This window comes from Rhinoderma darwinii, chromosome 6 (genome assembly GCF_050947455.1).
Source record: "Rhinoderma darwinii isolate aRhiDar2 chromosome 6, aRhiDar2.hap1, whole genome shotgun sequence".
Classification (NCBI taxonomy): Eukaryota; Metazoa; Chordata; class Amphibia; order Anura; family Rhinodermatidae; genus Rhinoderma; species Rhinoderma darwinii.
Window position 1 is genome coordinate 85174511 of NC_134692.1, and position 21304 is coordinate 85195814.

Consider the following 21304-nt stretch of genomic DNA (forward strand, 5'->3'; position numbering starts at 1 on the left):
CTTCATGCACCTGGACGTAACTACACGTCCTGGTGCGGGGGTTGAAGTATGAAGCAGGCTCACGCTCTGAGTGTCAGTACAGCTGACACCTCGCACTAACAGCCAGGAACAGACATCGCTCTGATCCTGACTGTTTAACCACTATTACCACGGTCAATAGTGACCGTGGCATCTAAGCTGTTAGAAAGAGGGACGGCCCCCTCCAACAGACCGTCACCCTCCCCTCCACAATCGCTGGGTGGCGATGGTTGTCATGGCAGCCCGGGTGCCTAGTGAAGGCCCCAAGTATGCCCTCTATCTGGCTCACCACCAGCCGCCGTCTTTTGATGACGGACGGATTTAAAGCCCAGTTACCTCTGCCACCTTTATACGGCAGGTGGAGGTAAACAGGTTGTCAACGGGCCGCTACTTTTGGGCTGTGGCAGTGTGCTTGCCCCACAGGCCAAAATATTGCAGCCAGCCCCCGTATAAAGCATATTTATTACGCACACACATGTACCCCTTGTTCTTGATTTTAGTAGCAGACCCTGTATGCTGTGTTTCTTCACAAACTGCAGGCGGTTGATTTTATCTCATTGCCTCCAGGGGCTCGTTTTGACTAGATTGTTGATGGTTTCCCCATCTCTCCCATTATACAGTGGCAGCAGCAAGTAGCTGAAGGAGGGCCTGTGCTTTGCGGTGATCTTTGAAGGGAGTATATTAGTAGGCGGGATTGGTAATGCATTATGTTTTCTGCCTCCCTGTCCTGCTGTGTTGCGCTCAAGAGCGGTGACTAACGTGATTCCCGGCGCTGTCCTTTGTCCTGGACCTGGGAGGTAAGATGATGGTTCTTAACGTCGCCGTGAGAGACATGTCTCCAGCGTGTCCGCTCTGCTGTGATCGCGTCTCCCCAGACTTTAGCAGCTGCTTGGATAGGAATAACGTCTTCTTGGGAGTGGAAGGCTTTGTATGTGAATGACAGTAACTGGCTATATTGTGAGGGAAGTGCAAGTGATGGCGCCCTAGCATCTTGGCGGCGCTGCTGCACGTACGCTAGTGGTGTAGTGATTGGAGCTGAGGCCGGCGGTGTAGTGCTGTGATGGGAGCTGAGGCCGGCGGTGTAGTGATGGGAGCTGAGGCCGGTGTAGTGATGGGAGCTGAGGCCGGCGGTGTAGTGGTGTGATGGGAGCTGAGGCCGGCGGTGTAGTGTAGTGATGTAGTGATGGGAGCTGAGGCCGGCGGTGTAGTGATGGGAGCTGAGGGGGGCGGTGTAGTGGTGTGATGGGAGCTGAGGCCGGCGGTGTAGTGATGGGAGCTGAGGCCGGCGGTGTAGTGGTGGGAGCTGAGGCCGGCGGTGTAGTGGGGTGATGGGAGCTGAGGCCGGCGGTGTAGTGATGTAGTGATGGGAGCTGAGGCCGGCGGTGTAGTGATGTAGTGATGGGAGCTGAGGCCGGCGGTGTAGTGATGTAGTGATGGGAGCTGAGGCCGGCGGTGTAGTGATGTAGTGATGGGAGCTGAGGCCGGCGGTGTAGTGATGTAGTGATGGGAGCTGAGGCCGGCGGTGTAGTGATGTAGTGATGGGAGCTGAGGCTGGCGGTGTAGTGATGGGAGCTGAGGCCGGCGGTGTAGTGATGTAGTGATGGGAGCTGAGGCCGGCGGTGTAGTGATGTAGTGATGGGAGCTGAGGCCGGCGGTGTAGTGATGTAGTGATGGGAGCTGAGGCCGGCGGTGTAGTGATGTAGTGATGGGAGCTGAGGCTGGCGGTGTAGTGATGGGAGCTGAGGCTTGCAGGGTGTTGTCTATAGAGTGACGTGTAGCGTTTCTATGGTGGTCTTTGCCTGGATGTATGAGGAGCTGGGGATGTGTTGATTTCCGTCAATAAACATGGAGGGCAGGGCTGCTTTTGCAGTAGAGTTTACGACTGTTCATCGGGCATTGAATTTTTTCTTTTTGACATGAATTACAAGTGTTTGTCTGTCAGTTTTGTCTTTATTGTGACTTTTTATAAATGTCCTGCTGCATTTCAGGGTTGTATTTTTTTTACTGCAGAAGTTGGAGCCTGTATGTGAGGCCTGGCCTGCTGTATATGTGCGGTATTCTATGGCAAAAGCATAGCCAGAACTTATTTTTTCAGCAAAAAAAAGGAAAGCACCAGAGCTTTAGGCTATGTTTACACGGAGTATTTTGCCGAGTTTTTTGACGCGGAAACCGCGTCGCAAAACTCGGCAAAAACGGCCCGAGAACGCCTCCCATCGATTTCAATGGGAGGCGTCGGCGTCTTTTTCCCGCGAGCAGTAAAACTGCCTCGCGGGAAAAAGAAGCGACATGCTCTATCTTCGGGCGCTTCCGCCTCTGACCTCCCATTGACTTCAATGGGAGGCAGAGAAAGCGTATTTTGTGCTGTTTTATGCCCGCGGCGCTCAATGGCCGCGGGCGAAAAACGGCGCGAAAATCGGCGTGCAGGGAGAGGAAAATCTGCCTCAAAGTTCCAAACTGAATTTTGAGGCAGATATTCCTCCCCCAAAATACTCCATGTGAACATAGCCTAAAGTGGAGCTAAACGTTTGGGAAACTTCTGACATGTCATAGTGACATGTCAGAAGTTTGTATTGGTGGGGGTCCGAGCACTGAGACGCCACCAATCACTAGAACGAAGCAGCTGAAGCGCTCGTGTGAGCGCTCAGCTGCTTCGTGTCTGTTCGGATTTTTCCGGAAATAAATGTATCATGTACGGACTCAATAGAAAGTCTATGAGCCCGTACTCCGATACATCGGCTTTCCGAAAAAAGCTGAACAGAACCGAAGCGGCTGAGCGCTCACATGAGCACTTCAGCTGCTTAGTTCTAGCAATTGGTCTCAGTGCTTGGACCCCCACCAATCTAAACCTCTCAAACGTTTAGCTACACATGGAGAAGGAGGGCGTATACTAGTATGGCCAATATAGAATTGTCACAGTATGGTGGTATTAGAAATTTCCAGTATTAGGCTGGGTTCACACGACCTATTTTCAGGCGTAAACGAGGCGTATTAAGCCTCGATTTACGCCTGAAAATAGGGCTCCAATACGTCGGCAAACATCTGCCCATTCATTTGAATGGGTTTGCCGACGTACTGTGCCGACGACCTGTCATTTACGCGTCGTCGTTTGACAGCTGTCAAACGACGACGCGTAAATTGACTGCCTCGGAAAAGAAGTGCAGGACACTTATATACATTATATGCAGGACACTTCTTTACAATGTAATTTGAGCCGTTCTTCATTGAAGTCAATGAAGAGCAGCTCAAGATTTACGAGCGTCACAGACGCCTCGCATAATGCGAGGAGGAGCTTTTACGTCTGAAACGAGGCAGCTATTTTCTCCTGAAAACAGTCTGGCTTTTCAGACGTAAAAGCCTCTCATCGTGTGCACATACACTTAGGGTATGTGCACACGACCATTTTTCAGACGTAATGGAGGTGTTTTACGCCTCGAATTACGCCTGAAAAAACGCCCCTAATATGCCTACAAACATCTGCCCATTGCTTTCAATGAGAATTACGATGTTCTGTTCCCACGAGCCTTTATTTTACGCTTCGCTGTAAAAAAACGGAGCGTAAAAAGACGCTCCGTAAAAAGAAGTAGCATGTCACTTCTTGAGGCGTTTTTTGGAGCTGATTTTCCATTGAACACTATGAAAAACGCCTCAAAAAAACGTCTGAAAAGAAGCCTCAAAAGAAGCTCCAAATTTCATTCTCAGCTTCAAAAACGCCTGAAAATCAGAGGTTGTTTTCTCTGAAATCAGCTCCGTATTTTTCAGACGCTTTTTGTTAAGCGTGTAAACATACCCTTAGGCCCTGTTCACACAGAGTTTTTTTGGACGCGGAAACCGCTCCGCGAAACTCCTCAAAAACAGCCAGAAAATCCCTCCCATTGATTTCAATGGGAGTTGGACGAGTTTTTTTACCATGAGTAAAAAAAACGCGTCGCGGTAAAAATAAGCGTCATGACCCATCTTGAGGCGGTTTCCGCCTCCAAAACCCCATTTCAATTAGTCAGAAAGAGGAAAAAAACGCCTCGACGAGTGTTTTGACGAGTTTTTGTCAAACCACTGTGCAAAAACCGTCTGGAGCAGTTTTTGCAGGAGGAATTTTCCTCCTGCAAAAAACTCTGTGTGAACACAACCTTACCTTATGTTCACACAGAGTATTTTGCCGAGTTTTTTGACGCAGAAACCGCGTCGCAAAAACGGCCCGAAAACGCCTCCCATTGATTTCAACATGCCCTATCTTCGGGCGCTTCCGCCTCTGACCTCCCTCTGACCTCCCTCTGACCTCCCATTGACTTCAATGGGAGGCAGAGAAAGCGTATTTCGCGCTGTTTTATGCCCGCGGCGCCCAATGGCCGCGGGCGAAAAGCGGCGCGAAAATCGGCGTGCAGGGAGAGGAATATCTGCCTCAAACTTCCAAATGGAATTTTGAGGCAGATATTCCTCCTGCAAAATACCCCGTGTGAACATGCACGGAGTATTTTGCAGGAGGAATATCTGGCTCAAAGTTCCGTTTGGAAGTTTGAGGCAGATTTTCCTCTCCCTGCACGCCGATTTTCGCGGTGATTTTCGCGCTGTTTTTCGCCCGCGGCCATTGAGCGCCGCGGGTATAAAACACAGCGAAATACGCTTTCTCTGCCTCCCATTGAAGTCAATGGGAGGTCAGAGGCGGAAACGCCAGAAGATGGGGCATGTCGCTTCTTTTTCCTGTGAGGCAGTTTTACTGCTCGCGGGAAAAAGACGCCGACGCCTCCCATTGAAATCAATGGGAGGCATTTTCGGGCCGTTTTTGCCGAGTTTTTCAACGCGGTTTCCACGTCAAAAAACTCGGCAAAATACTCCGTGTGAACCCAGCCTTATGGTATTTTGGTCCTCATCCTGGAAAACCTCCCTGATCATCCGATGAGGAGGAGGAGGGCACTCTGAAAATGCCCCAGCCTCACAGTTTCCCTTTGTATATAGGCCGCAACTCCAGTGAGATTTGCAGTTCTCATGTTAGCGATATCCTATCTATAGTGAACCTGCTTTTGATGGCAGTATTGATGCAATACAACATGCAAAGACCTTGTTTCATATTTCTTGCCTTTATTAACGGACGCATTTCATGGAAAGTTTCTTTTGGATTACTTTCTAGTGTTTTTACTATTCCCTCTTGGGCTAAATATCACAATATATAACATTATTCTGATAATATATGTGATAGATCCAACCCTAGAAGGAGAATGGCACAATACGCTGACACTTATGGAGTGGCATATGTTTAACATACTGTACTTTCTCTATATTTGCGTGACACACAGAACAACATATACATACTGTACTTTCTCTTATTGAATGTTCTCAATCTGTGGATCTCACTGCCATCAATAGATACAAAGGGATTCCATACTTTGCCATAAGAGGGGACTAGATGTTTTCTAACTTCATAATATATAACCTGTTAAAATTTGTGCTCATGGCCTTATAAGTAATAGCTTCCAATTTTTATTTACACAGCCAGGCCAATTTTCGTATTTTTTCCCTCCCGTAAATACTGGCGTAAATACGGGTCCTTGGTTACACGTATTCGACCCGTATTGCACCAGTATTTACGGACCCGTCCCCGTATATACGGGTCTGGTGTCACCAGTATTCCACCCGTATTTACGGGCACGTTTTCGCTGCAAAATTGCACTGCACTAATCAGCAGCCCCTTCTCTCTATCAGTGCAGGATAGATAGAAGGGGCAGCCCTTACCGAGGTAAAAGTAAAAGAAATTCATACTTACCCGGCTGTTGCCTTGGTGACACGTCCCTCTCTTGACATCCAGCCCGACCTCCCTGGATGACGCGGCAGTCCATGTGACCGCTGCAGCCTGTGACTGGCCTGTGATTGGCTGCAGCGGTCACATGGGCTGAAACGTCATCCCGGGAAGCCGGAGGAAGAAGCAGGGAGTTCTGGGTAAGTATGAACTTCTATTTTTTTTTACACCTTGATTTATATTGTGATTGGAAGTCACTGTCCAGGGTGCTGAAACAGTTACTGCCGATTGTTTAACTCTTTCAGCACCATGGACAGTGACTATCCCCTGACGTCGCCTAGCAACGCTCCCGTAATTACGGGTGCACACACATAGTAACCCGTAATTACGGAAGCCCCATAGACTACTTCTATGGGCCTGCCTGTGCCGTAATTACGGCCTAAAATAGGACATGTTCTATATTTTTTAACAGCCCGGGCACCTTCCCGTAGTATACGGGGACGTACCCGTGGCCAATAGAAGTCTATGGGCCCGTAATTACAGGCCATAATAACGGCCCGTGATTACGGGCGTTTTTACGTTTGTGTGCATGGGGCCTAAGGATGACCTTAATAGCATAAACTGGAACAATTTCCTCAAAAATAAAAATACACAAACTTCGGCCCCATGCACACGGCCGTGCCCGCAATCATGGCCCGCAATTTCGGGCACAGCCGGCTGGCCGTCAACAGTTTTCGGCCAGCAATTTTCGGGCCGTGCTCCCATACAAAGTAAAATGTAAAACGTAAAATGCAAAAGAACGGACATGTTCCATAATTTTCTGAACATTTCTACAGCACGGACAACCCATCCGTAGCGATACGGAAAGGTGTCCGCGGCCAATAGAACTCAATGGTCCATAATTGTGGACCGTATTATGGTCTGCAATTACGGACAATTTTTACGGTTGTGTGCATGGGGCCTAAGTCTGGGTTGACACCTGCGTTGGTGTGTTCCGTCGTTCTGCTCCGTCAGAGGAGCAGAACAAGGGAATGACGGAACCAACGATTCCGTTGCAGAACGGATAATTGCGGTTGCCAATGGAACCCATTGACTTTAATGAGTTCCGTCGGCTTCCCGTCGGCGTGTCCGTGATTTCACCGGACACAATTGTGCAGCATTCTGCGCTATTGTCTCCGGTAAACTCCGGCAAAACATGCCGGATCTGCGACAAAGGCTCCTAATGGTACCTCCGACGAAGATGTGAACATAGCCTTAACCCCTTAAGGACGCAGCCTTGCTTTGGCCTTCAGGCTCAGTGTAAAGGATCTGCCAGGCACAGCTTCTGTGTCAACGCCCATAGGTAATCAGTCTGCACCTGCTTCCATGTCTGTGAGACTGACTCCATCTTCCGCCACTCAGTCAGTCTCACAGACATGAAAGCAGGTGCAGACTGATTACCTATGGGCGTTGACACAGAAGCTGTGCCTGGCAGATCCTTTAGGGGGGATTCACACGAACGTGTATTCGGTCCGTGCGGGCCGCGTGGTTTTCACGCGCCCCGCACAGACGAATACAAGTCTATGGGGCAGTACAGACAGTCCGTGCTTTTTGCGCAGCGTTTGTCAGCTGCGCAAAAAACGCGACATGTTCAATATCTCCGCGTATTTCGCGCATCACGCACCCATTGAAGTCAATGGGTGCGTGAAAACCACGCAGGTCGCACGGAAGCACTTCCGTGCGAACCGACTGAAACAGCGCACCAGCTGTCAAAAGGATGAATGTAAACAGAAAAGCACCACGTGCTTTTCTGTTTCCAAACATCCAAACGGAGTGTCTTTTTAGATGAGCGAACCCGGACAACCGAACCGAACTACACCGGGTTCTGCCGAACTCGTTTTGGCCGAACCCGGCAAAAAAATTTCCGGTACGCGACGTCAGGAGATAGTCACTGTCCAGGGTGCTGAAAGAGTTAAACTGTTTCAGCACCATGGACAGTGACTTCCGATCCCAATATACATGAACCTGTAAAAAAAACAACAAAGTTCTCACTTACCGATAACTCCCGGCTTCTTCCTCCAGTCTGACCTCCCGGGATGACAATTCAGTCCAAGTGACAGCTCCAGCCAATCACAGGCCAAGCACAGGCTGCAGCGGTCACATGGACTGCCGCGTCATCCAGGGAGGTGGGGCCCGATGTCAAGAGAGGCGCGTCACCAAGGACGCGTCACCAAGGCAACGGCCGGGAGGGAAGTTCTCGGTAAGTACGAACTTTTTTTTTTAACAGGTTGCTGTATATTGTGTTCGGCATTCACTGTCGAGGGTGCTGAAAGAGTTACTGCCGATCAGTTAGCTCTTTCAGCACCTTGGACAGTGACGGGCGTCGACTAGCCTCATCTCTATGATGGCGGCTGCGCGAAAATCACGCAGCCGCGCATCATACACGGATGACACACGCAGCTGTGAAATGGTTTTTGCGCGCGCAAAACGCCGCGTGGTTTGCGCGCGCAAAAACGCAACGTTCGTCTGAATCTGCCCTTACACTCAGAGCCTATTTTTGAAATCTGACATATTTCACTTTATGTGGTAATAACGTCGGAATGCTTAAACCTATCCAAGCGATTCTGAGATTGTTTTCTCATGACACATTGGGCTTTATGTTAGTGGTAAAATTTGGACGATATATTCAGTCTTTATTGGTGAAAAATTGCAAAATTTTGCGAAAATTTAGAAAAAAGCATTTTTCAGAATTTAAATGCATCTGCTTGTAAAACAGATGGTTATACCACCCAAAATAGTTACTAGTTCACATTTCCCATATGTCTACTTTAGATTGGCATCGTTTTTTGAACATTCTTTTATTTTTCTTGGACGTTACAAGGCTTAGAACATAAACAGCAATTTCCCATATTTTTAGAAAATTTAAAAAAACTTTTTTTAAGGTCCCTGTTCTGTTCCGAAGTGGCTTTGAGGGCCTATGTATTAGACACCCCCATAAATCACCTCATTTTGAAAACTAGACCCCTTAAAGTATTCAAAACAGCATTTAGAAAGTTTATTTAACCCTTTAGGCATTTCACAGGATTAAAGCAAAGTAGAGGTGAAATTTGCAAATTTCATTTTTCTTGCTGAATTTCAATAGTATTAAAAAAATTTGTGTAACACAGAAGGTTTTACTAGAGAAACACTACTAAATATGTATTGTCCAGATTCTGCAGTTTTTAGAAATGTCCCAGATGTGTCTCTAGTGCGCTCATGTACTAAAACACAAGCCCCAGAAGCAAAGAAACACCTAGTGCATTTTGAGGCCTCTTTTTTTTATTCGAATATATTTTAGGCAGTATGCCAGGTTTGAAGAGGTGTTCAGGTGCCAAAACAGTAGGAATCCCCCCAAAAGTGATCCCATTTCGGAAACTGCACCCCTAAAGGAATGAATTTATAGTTGTTGTTACCATTTTGACCCCACAGTTTTTACACGGCACGTATTTGAATTGGGCTGTGAAATTAAAAAAATTAAATTTTTTCCAATAAGATGTGATTTTTCATCACAATTTCTTATTTTCACAGGGAACAAAATACCCCATTTTGTTGCCAAATTTCTCTTGAGTGCAGCAATACCCCATTTGTGTCGATAAACTGCCGTTTGGGTCCATGGGAGGCCTCAGAAGGGAAGGAGCGCTGTGTGTTCTTTGGAGTGCAGATTTTGCTGGATTGGTTTTCGGGTGCCATGTCGCATTTGCAGAGCCACAGAGGTATCAAAGCAATGGAAACCCACAAGAAGTGACCCCATTTTGGAAACTACACCCCTCAAGGAATTCATTTATGGGTAATGTGACCATTTAGACCCCATAGTTTCTTCACAGAACTTATTTGAATTGGGCTGGGAATTAAGAAAAATATAATTTTTTCCAATAATATGTATTTTTAGCTCAAAATGCCTTATTTTCACAAGAAATAAAATACTTCATTTTGTTGCCCAATTTGTCCTGAGTGCAGCAATACCCCATTTGTGGTGATAAACTGCAGTTTGGGCCCATGGGAGGGCTCAGAAGGAAAGGACCACCATGTGGCCTACTGGGGATTTTCTGGTGCGAAGTCATGTATGCAGAAGCCCCTGAGGTACCAGTACTGTTGAAGAAGTGACCCCCGTTTTAAAAACTACACCCTTAAGGCATTCATCTAGAGGTGTAGTGGGCATTTTGACCGGAGATATACACCTCAAACTGTAATGTGGGTTCTCACGGGTATGGCAATACCCTCAATGTGGCTGTTATCAACTGCCTGGGCACGCAGCAGGGCTCAAAAGGGAAAGACGAGGGGGGATAAGCTGTGCGGAGTGCATATGGGTAAGTAAAACTGGGGTAGATTAAAAATCAAGGGGTGTATGATAAATTTTAAAACACTGTCATACAGAGCCTTAGTTTTTCAGGACACGTGTCACATTGATATATTGTTTCCTTCCTTATTCCCCTCTTATAGCAGACTTTGCACCTCTTTTGACTTTTTCCCTTCTTGCCAGTTTGGGGAACTTCTCCTGGAAAGTGTTGCCCTGGTACGATGCATGTGGCCTCGCTTCCAGAAGTACTGTAGGGCTTCATGACTTGATCTGACAAGTCCACCCCTCCCATGCACCTATTGTAGTCCAGGATGCAGTCTGGTTTGGGGGTCTCTGTACTGGTACCTCGTGCAGGTACATGGGTACTGGTGTGGCATCTCCCTTGTCTTGTACTTGACACACAATATGTTGCGTGTGGCCTCGCTTCCAGAAGTACTGGGTGCCCCCCCTTCTTGGTCCCTAAAAATTAGTTTCTTGATAACCACCTCTTGAAATTCCAGGAAAGTTCCAGTTTGGCCTGTACATCGACGTAGCACGTACGCATTGTATAATGCCATCTGTATGATGTTCACGGCCAGCTTCTTATACCACACCGCATGGCGCTGTAGGGCTTCAGGGCTTGATCTGACAAGTCCACCCCTCCCATGTACCTATTGTAGTCCAGAAAGCAGTCTGGTTTGGGGGTCTCTGTACTGGTACCTCGTACAGGTACATGGGTACTGGTGTGGGCATGTATTGTTGTCAATACAAGGACATCTCTCTTGTCCTTGTACTTGACACACAATATGTTGCTGCTAGATTGTGCCCTGCTCTCACCCCTTCTTGTTTGCCCAAGCAGAGTCTTAGGGAGGCCTCTCAGGTTTCTTCTAGCAGTGCCGCATGCCGCAGTACTTCTGGAAGCGAGGCACTTGAAGAGTGGGACGCTGGTATAAAAATGATCCAGGTAGAGGTGGTAACCCTGGTCCAGCAGTGGGTGCACCAAATCCCACACAATTTTTGCATTTACTCCCAGTAAGGGGGGGGGCCTTCTGGGGGCTGAATACTGGTGTCCTTCCCTTCATACATCCTAAATTTGTAGGTATATCCTGATGCACTCTCGCACAGCTTATACATCTTTACGCCATACCTTGCCCTCTTACCCGGCAGGTGCTGGCGGAATTGAAGCCTCCCTTTAAAATCTACCAAGGACTCATCAATAGAAATACACTTCTCGATTTCCCCCTCTATCCAGGAGATCATTAGAAGAGTTAATAGCCATTGTTATCATGAAAATTATTTAGTTTCTGATTTAGTTCTTCATGGTCGGAATGTGAGGAGATGGAATTCTTGGACTCATTCAAAATACTATATTTAATTATGATCTTAAATGGCTAATTTGAGATGTGTTTTACTTGTATGGAGTGTCATTCTAAGACGAACAGTATTGTGTGTTTGTTACTTATGTGTATTTTTGTTTGGTTGTAATGTATAAAAATCTGTCAATAAAAATTTAAGATTTAAAAAAAAAAAAGAAATACACTTCTCGGGGGTGTATGCTTTGGAAAACCGGGCACTGAAATGGTCTAATAGGGGTCTCAGTTTATACAAACGGTCAAAACTGGGGTCATCTCGGGGTGGGCACTGCTGATTATCAGTATAATGTAAGAAGCGAAGTATTGCCTAATTTATTTATTTTTTTGGGTTCCAGTTCAGTTCTGAAGTTGCTTTGAGTGGCCTATATAATAGAAACCCCTATCAAACACCCCATTTTAGAAACTAGACCTCTCAAAGTATTCACAACAGCATTTAGAAAGTTTATGAACCCTTTTCACGGGAATTTAGAGCAAAGTAGAGGTGAAATTTACATTTTTTTTTGTCAGAAAATCCTTTTTATACCATTTTTTTTTTATAACACTAAAGGTTTTACCAGAGATACGCAACTTAATACTTATTGCCCAGATTCTGCAGTTTTGAGAAATATCCCACATGTGGCCCTAGTGTGATAATGGACTGAAGCACCGGCCTCCGAAGCAAAGGAGCACCTAGTGGATTTTGAGGCCTCCTTTTTATTAGGCACCATGTCCGGTTTGAAGAGGTCTTGTGGTGCCAAAACAGTGGAAACCCCCCAAAAGTGACCCCATTTTGGAAACTAGACCCCTTGAGGAATTCATTGTAGTTTTCATGGGGTGCATGCGACTTTTTGATCAGTTTTTATTCTATTTTTAAGTTGCGTGGTGACTAAAAAACAGCAATTCTACTATTGTTTTTTTATTATATATTTTTTACAGCGTTCACCTTGCGCTATAAATGACATATTCACTTTATTCTGCGGGGCGATACGATTACGGCGATACCATATGTTTATATATTTTTTTTATGTCTTATGGCGTTTGCACAATAAAATACTTTTTGTAAAAAATCATTTACTTTTTGTGTTACCATATTCTAAGAGCCATAACTTTTTTATTTTTCCATCAAGAAAGCCGTGCGAGGACTTATTTTATTTTTGCGTAACAAACTGTAGTTTCGATCAGCACCACTTTTTGGTACATGCGGCTTTTTGATCTCTTTTTATTCCATCTTTTGGGAGGTGAAGTGACCAAACAATTGTGATTCTGGTACGGTTTATTATTATTTTCTTTTTCGGCATTCACCGCGCGGGTTAAATAACGAAATAAGCGGCGATACCAATTATATAGTTTATTTGTTTGTTTATATATTTTTATTAATAAGGACTGATAAGGGAAAAAGGGGGATTTTTACTTTTATTACTTTTAAAACTTTTATTTTCTTATTTTTACACATCTTTTTTTTAACTTTATTACTTTGTCCCACTAGGGGACTTGGGGGCAGGAGGCCCTGATCGCTAATCTAATACACTGCACTACATGCGTAGTGCAGTGTATTAGAGCTGTCAGCTACTTACTGACAGCAAGCATAGTGGGTCCTGACTTTGTCAGGACCCACTAGGCTTCCGTCGATGGCATAGCCGGACGCCATTGTTAGGTGTCAGGACGCGATTGTTAGGTAGCAGTCCGGCGATGGTAGCTTAACCCCTAAAAAGCCACGATCGCTATTGAACGCGGCTTTTAAGGGGTTAATCAGCGGGGACACATCGATCGGTCCCCGCTGTAGGAGCTGTGGAAACTGCTGTGCGAGACATCAGCTGTCACAGCTCCTGTATGTGCAGATACGGCACTGTGCCATGTTTTCGTCCTCCGGGAAGGTACAGAAAAATTGCCACACGGCAGAGTACCGTAAAGAGGTAGTACCACGTCCACCACCACCCGAGCTTGCCCCTTGTCTGGCAGGCTTTTTTCGGGAGCCTACACAAGTAGCAGCAGTGTCGCCGTCACCGGCTCCTGAGCTGACCCTACCGCTGCAACGTTTTGCAGATTGACTTCTGCCCCTACCTCGGCTTGGCTGTTTATCACTACCAGTGCCGCCACTACTACCCTCCTCCTCTGACGCCGTCATCACCTCGTCACCTGGTTCCCACGTCCTGTCTAAAACAACATCATCATAGCCCTCATCATCCCCGCCACTTCTGTCACTGTGTTGTGAATGTGATGTGACATCATGGCGGGCTCCATGCCCCCCCTCATTACTGCGTCTGCCACCACGGCTACCACCAATACCCCCACTACCACAGCTATGCGTCTCGGACACCGCTTCCACCTCCACCACCGCCGCAACACACTCCGTTGGCTGACTCGCGGAAAAGAAATCATCATCACTATGTTGTTCAGTATCTTCCTTCGCACCCGAGGAGATGTCTCTTAGAACTCTCAGGAAAGATGGCTTCCCGCTAGGAAGGGGGAGTGAAGACATAGATGATGGAATGGAAACGCTAGAAATACCCATATTACTACTGTCACTGTGCCAAGGAACTGTAGAGGATCTGGAATCCAACGAAACCTGGATTGAAGCCAGATCGTCAGAGTCTTCCTGCTGAGATGACTGCGAGCCAGCCAACCAGTCCACAATGGCCGTATTGTCTAAAGTAACCCGCCCACCGGAGGAGATGGACATGTCTGGCTTGCTGATACTGCTACTACTACCAGCAGGCACATGGCTGCTGCTACTAGTAGAACTGGGCAAATGTCTTGTGCCACAAATGCTGGTACTGGGTCTGGCACCAACAGATCCAACATTTGGACTGGAAGAGGACATGGCATGGGTGTTTTTTCCTCTACCCCGTCCTTTCACAACCTTTTTTTTTACCAGACATTTCACTGCTGTGCTGGAGTACAGCAAGTTGAATCAAAACCCCTTCCCCTACTAAAGGAATGAGGCCCTTATAAAATATTATTGGACTGGCTGAAAATGAGTGACTGCGAATAGGTGGCAGTCAGTGTATGCTGTGACTTGTATAATAGCACCAAAGGCACCGGCTGTACTTAATTAGCACGTTGAATTAAACCCTTAGACAGAAATGAGGCCCTTTTAAATTGTTATTCGGACTGGCGCAAAATCAGTGACTCATAAGGTGCCAGTCAGTCGGGGAATTCTGGGCGTTATAGTACTACAAAGGCTGCCTGGATTGCAAGTTGGATTGTTAACCCATGCAACGGGGATCAGCCCCTTCTAAAAGCTTATTCACACACTGGCTTGGCAAATGGCAATGAATGAGAATTTCTATCAGCCACTGTGCACTCAGGGAATGCTGAGCGTTGTAGTACTACAGCTGCCTGCCTGGATTGCAAGTTGGATTGTTAACCCATGAAACGGGGATGAGCCCCTTCTAAAAGCTTATTCACACACTGGCTTGGCAAATAGCAATTAATGAGAATTTCTATCAGCTACTGTGCACTCAGGGAATGCTGGGCGTTGTAGTACTACAAAGGCTGCCTGTATTGCAAGTTGGATTGTTAACCCATGCAACGGGGATGAGCCCCTTCTAAAAGCTTATTCACACACTGGCTTGGCAAATGGCAATGAATGAGAATTTCTATCAGCCACTGTGCACTCAGGGAATGCTGGGCGTTGTAGTACTACAGCTGCCTGCCTGGATTGCAAGTTGGATTGTTAACCCATGCAACGGGGATGAGCCGCTTATAAAAGCTTATTCACACACTGGCTTGGCAAATGGAGAATTTGTATTGCAATTTGGATGTTGATTGTTGAGAGTAGAGTAGACTCCCGCTGTAGTGGATGAGCCCCTTCGATTGCTGGATTCCTGGCTTTTAGATTCCTAAAGCTTTCCCTTACTGCACAGAGATGCTATCCCTACAGCTCCTGTCTCTAAAATGGCCGCTGAGCTCCGTGCATAGACTTTTATTGCAGGCTTGAGCCTGCCCCTATGCTGCCTCCCGATTGGCTAGGAGAGCCGTTTGCAAGGCATTATGGGGTAGCCTGATGTCAGGTGATATTTTGAAATCCTCCATTTTACATCTAACATGTGGCAGGCGGGTTCGGTCAAAACGGGTTCGGCCGAACCCGGTGAAGTTCGGATTCGCTGCGAACCGAACTTTTCACGATGTTCGGACCGAAACCGGGTTCGATTGTCCCGGTTCGCTCATCTCTAGTCCTAATGGACTGAAACACCAGCCTCATAAGCAAAGGAGCACCTAGTGTATTTTGGGGCCTCCTTTTTTTAGGAATATATTTTAGGCACCATGTAAGGTTTGAAGAGGTCTTGTGGTACCTAAACAGTCGAAACCCCCAAAAAGTGACCCCATTTTGGAAACTACACACCTCAAGGCATTTTTCTAGGGGTATAGTTAGCATTTTGACACCACAGTTTTTTTGCAGAATTTAGTGGAATTAGTCTGTGAAGATGAAAATCACCTATTTTTCTGTGGAAACATAGAATTTTTTCATTTTTACAAGGAATAAAGGAGAAAAAGCACCCCAACATTTGTAAAGCAATTACTCCCGATTACGGCAATACCCAATATGTGGTTATAAACTGATGTTTGGACCCACAGCAAGGCTCAGGAGGGAAGGAGCGCCTTTTGGATTTTGGAGCGCGGATTTTGCTGGATTGGTTTTCAGTGTCATGTCGGGTTTGCAACGCCCCGGAGGGACCAAAACAGTGAAACCACCCCAAAAGTGACCCTATTTTGGAATCTAAACCCCTCAAGGAATTTTTCTAGGGGTATAGTGAGCATTTTGACCCCACAGGATCTTTTTTAGAGCTAAGGTGACCAAAAAACAGCGAATTTAAATTCTTTATTTCTTACAGCGTTCACAGTGCGCAATAAGTTCCGTTTTACTTTATTCTGCCGGTCGGTACGATTACGCCGATACCATATGTGTATAGTGTTTTTTACGTTTTGCAGCGTTTGCACAATAAAATTAAGTTTCTATAAAATAATTTATTTTCTGAGACACGCTATTCTGAGCCGTAACGTTTTTATTTTTTCGTCAAAAAAGCTGTGGGAGGTCTTGTTTTTTGCGGGACGGGTTGTAGTTTTTATTGGTACTATTTTGGGGTAAATGCGACTTTTTGATCACTTTTTATTTTATATCTTGGGAGGGGTGGTGACCAAAAAATAGCGATTCTCACAGTTTTCCGTTTATTTTGCTTGCGGTGTTCACCGCGCGGAAAAATTAACATTATAGTTTCATAGTTTGGGTCGTTACCAACACGGTGATACCAAATATGTGCACTTTTTTTTAACGTTTTCATTTTTTCCCTATAATAAATGACTTATTATAGGAAAACAAAACCTTTTATTTTTACACTTTTATAAAACATTTTTATTAACACTTTTTTACTTTTTACACTTAATTTTTTTTACCTGCACCTCTGATCGCTGCTAGAATACATTACACTACCTAGGTAGTGTAATGTATTCCAACTGTCAGGCCTCATGCACACGACCGTAAAAACTCCCGTTATTACGGGTCGTAATCACGACCCGTAATAACGGGCTCATAGACTTCTATTGGCGACGGGTGCCTTCCCGTTTTCTCACGGGAAGGTGCCCGTGCCGTTGAAAAAGATAGAACATGTCCTATTTCAGGCCGTAATAACGGCACGGACAGTCCATAGAAGTCTATGGAGCTCTCGTAATGACGGGTGGCTACATGTGTGCACCCGTCATTACGGCAGCGTTGCTAAGCGACGTCAGTAAATAGTCACTGTCCAGGGAGCTGAAAGAGTTAACTGATCGGCAGTAACTCTTTCAGCACCCTGGACAGTGACTACCGATCAGTATAAACCTGTAAAAAATAAAAATAAAAGACTTTCATACTTACCGAGAACTTCCTGCTTCCTCCAGTCCGGTCTCCCGCCCGTTGCCTTGGTGACGCGTCCCTCTCGACATCCGGCCCGAAGTCCTGGATGACGTTTCAGGCCATGTGACCGCTGCAGCCAATCACAGGTCAATCACAGGCTGCAGCGGTCACATGGACTGCCGCGTCATCCAGGGATGTCGGGCTGGATGTGAAGAGAGGGACGCGTCACCAAGACAACGGCCGGTAAGTATGAATTTCTTTAACTTTTATTACAGAAAAGGCTGTCCCTTCTCTCTATCCTGCACTGATAGAGAGAAGGGGCTGCCGATTAGTGCAGTGCTATTTTGCCGCCAAAAACGTGCTCGTAAATACGGGTGGAATACGTGTGACACCGGACCCATATTTACGGGCACGGGTTCGTAAATACTGGTGCAAAACGGGTGGAATACGTGTGACACCGGACCCGTATTTACGGGTGGGAAAAAATACGGTCGTGTGCATGAGGCCTCAGTGTGACGTCACAGTCACTCTGACAGTTGGTCTACGAGGATCAGCAGAGGCTGATCCTCATAGGCTTCCATACATGGCAGACCCGGAGGCCGTTGCCTGGCCTCCGGGGGCCATCACAAGCATCAGCAGCATGGGGGCTGCTGATGTGCTACAAACCCCCTACATGCGGAGATCGCAATCGAGCTCCGCATGTAACGGGTTAATTGCTGAAAACAGCGGCGATGAGCCGCTGATCGGCAACACTGGAGTGTCAGCTGTCGGAAACAGCTGATCTCCAAGTTCCCGATGCACACTGTCGCCGACAGTGTGCATCGGGAACGACACAGTGACTTCCTGTCACACTGACAGGAAGCCTATCAGGACCAGCCGAAGGTTGGTCCTGATGGGCTTCCGTCCATGGCAGACACGGAAGCCATTGTTTGGCTTCTGTTTGCCATACTAACTATCGGCAAACTCCACAATTTCAGACCGGGGTCTGCCGATATGTTAGAAACCCCCAAAATTCGGCGATTGCAACCGATCGCCGAATTTAAGTAGTTAATTAGCAGAAATCAGCGGCAAAGGACCGCTGGTCGGCAAGTGTGGAGTGTCAGCTGTCGGCAACAGCTGACCTCCTGGTTCCCGGTGCACACTGTCGCCGACAGTGTGCATCGGGAAAAACTCAGTAACTGTACGGCGGGAAGTAACCTCCCGCGACGACGTACAGTTACTTCCTTGTGCGGGTAGGGGTTAAAGAGGCTCTGTAACCACATTATATGTGCCCTATCTTTTACATATTCTGATCGGCGCTGTAATGTAGAAATCAACAGTGGTTTTTTATTTTGAAAAATGAAATTTTTGACCAAGTTATGAACAGTTATAGATTTATGCTAATTAGTTTCTTAACCCCTTAATGACCGGGCCTGAAAAGACCTTAATGACCAAGCCAGATTTGTTAAATCTGGTATGTCTGACTTTATCAGAGAATAACTCTGCGAAAGTTTTGAATATCCAAGTAATTCTTACATTGTTTTTTCGTCGCATGTTGTACTTTATTTTATTTCAAAACTGTTTTTATTGATTTTTCTCCTAACATTACATACAAAAATATGTCATTCAAAATGATAACATGTTGTACAGAAAATTCACATCCATCAGGAATCACATTTGGATTTTCATCATTGCAGGAAATGAGTGTGATAACATATCTTGAGCAGTGTAAATTCCATTAAGAATGTGGAACATATATTGATTTACATATCTTCTGATCAACAAGAAGGGAGGGAAAGGGGAGGTACAGGAGGGGGGGGTAGGAAGGTGGACTGGTGTTGTTGAGTTTAGCTAACATAGATGTTATTTATGATATTGATGAAGGCAAAGTATTCTAATCCCATTGTGTATGATATAGAAACTACTTTCCTACAATTACTCTTACCTAGTTCAAATTGAGGTTGCCCGGTCTTTCCATGGTCCCCATATTTTAAGATACTTCTTTCTAGTTAGCAGTTCCCAATGTGCCAGTTCCTCTAGTCTTTCTAATTCTGATACCTTGTTCACCCAATTACTCAACTGTGGGGGTTCTGTTGATCTCCAGCAACTTGGTATTAATAGCTTAGCTGCTGTGAGCAACAGGGTTGGAAGACAATGCTTCTTGGGGGTAAAACTGGGTGTCGGTTTCCACAGTAGGATTAACTCAGGTGTTAAGTGTAAGTTTGTAGAGCAAATGTTATTAATTTTCTGTTCTATTTGCTGCCAAAAAGGCACAATAAGGGGGCATGTCCACCATATGTGTAAATAAGTACCTCTTGAGGTGTTACATCTCCAACACCGGTCCGTAACTTCTTGATCAATAGCATGTAGGACCACAGGCGTCTTATACCACCTAGTTAACAGTTTGTAGGAGCTTTCCTGTATTCTAGTACACCTAGAGAAACCTAATGCGTTAGACAGTATGAATCTAATTTCGGGCTCGGTCAATGATATATGGAGGTCTGTCGACCACTTTTCCATATAGCTTGGAGTCGGTGGGCAAGTCAGTGAGATCAGATGATTATATGAGGTAGATAGTATCTTACGCTGGGGTATAGAGCTCATGAGCATCTTATCTAACCAATTCTGAGAAGATGTTTGGATGGGTAGGGAGTTAAGCATAGCCGTGCAGCATTTAATAAAAGTGTGTTTAAAGAGGAAATCACGAGACTTTATTCCTAATTTATCAAATACCGTGGGGACACTTCTCTGCGGAGTATCAGTCATCAGGACGGAAACTTTCATGTGGTGTGGTATGTCCCACGGATCTGGTATTAGTGTAGAATCCCGATGTACATAGCAAGGCACTAAACGTAAAGGCATATGTGGTGAAGGCATCCCGAGCAAGTTCAATCTATTATGTGTGTCTTGCCACACTAGGATGGTTCCCTTTAAAAGAATGCTAGAGTATTGGTCAAGGTGTGAACTTTTGGCGAGACTCCACAGGGCCCTCTGTTCCCAGCTAAGCATAAGAGTATTCTCTACTTCCGTATAAAGAGAAGTCTGAGAGGGATGTTGCAGCTCAACCCATCTATTCAAGTGATTCGCAATATAATATGTGTGTATGTCGGACAGTCCCATACCTCCCATTTTAACCGAGTTAATCAGTTGTGTGTGCCTCTGTCTTGGTCTGTTCTTGTTCCATAGAAAATTCGAGAATATACGCTTTAGGGAGAGGAAGAATGATTTTGGTAGCCACAGCGGTAACGTCTGAATCAGGTATAAAATTTTTGGGACTATAAAAGTCTTTAGGAAATTTTTCCGCCCCATCCATGACATAAACGGGAACTTCAAGGAATCTAGTTGACGTTTAATAGCCGCTACCAGAGGTATATAGTTGAGGGTATACAATTGTGATGGGCAATTAGAAATGGTAATGCCTAGGTACGAGATTGATGTAGAAATCCATCGAAACTGAGATGTTCCCGTCACCGCAGCAACTACCTGTTGAGGTACAGAGACATTAAGGATCTCAGATTTACTATAGTTAATTTTAAAATTAGATATTGCACCAAATTCCGTAAAAGCTTGTGTTATGTTCCGAAGGGAGACAGACGGCTTAGTCACCAACAGTAGCAGATCGTCCGCAAAGGCAGCCGTTTTATGCGTGAATTGACCTATCTTCAGGCCAGCTATATTGTCATCTTGGCGGATCCTTTGTATCAAGGTCTCCATCACCATCACAAACAGTGTAGGTGATAGAGGGCATCCCTGCCTAGTACCATTTGAAATTTGAAAGGAATCCGACAATATGCCATTTACTCTGACTTTAGCACTCGGATTATGATAGAGTGTCAATATAGCTTGTATGAATTCAACAGGGATCCCAAATTTTGACAAGGTAGCTACCATATATTGCCAGCTCACCCTGTCAAAAGCCTTTTCGGCATCTGTGCTAAGTAGTGCCATTGGGGTGTGTGTCGAGCGAGCGTGTTGAACTAACCGAACTACTCTTGTAGTATTATCCTTACCCTGACGCCCTCCCACAAATCCAGTTTGTTCTGGGCCAATGAGTTTGGGCAGAAGCTTCCCCAATCTAGTCGCCAAAGCCTTTGCCCACC

At 45.8% G+C, this 21304-nt stretch overlaps 1 protein-coding gene across 4 annotated transcripts in view; it reads left to right on the plus strand.

Moving 5' to 3' along the window:
* Window positions 1–525: 525 nt before the first annotated feature.
* SLC29A4 (solute carrier family 29 member 4) overlaps window positions 526–21304 on the plus strand; it is a 474130-nt gene continuing 453351 nt past the window's right edge. For 2 of the 4 annotated variants that reach the window (XM_075829999.1, XM_075830002.1), the window contains exon 1: window positions 528–815. The gene's annotated coding sequence lies outside the window, so the exon portion shown is untranslated. Of the gene's footprint in view, window positions 816–9292; window positions 9552–21304 lie in introns of all 4 variants that reach the window. The other 2 variants (XM_075830000.1, XM_075830001.1) reach the window with 2 other exon arrangements.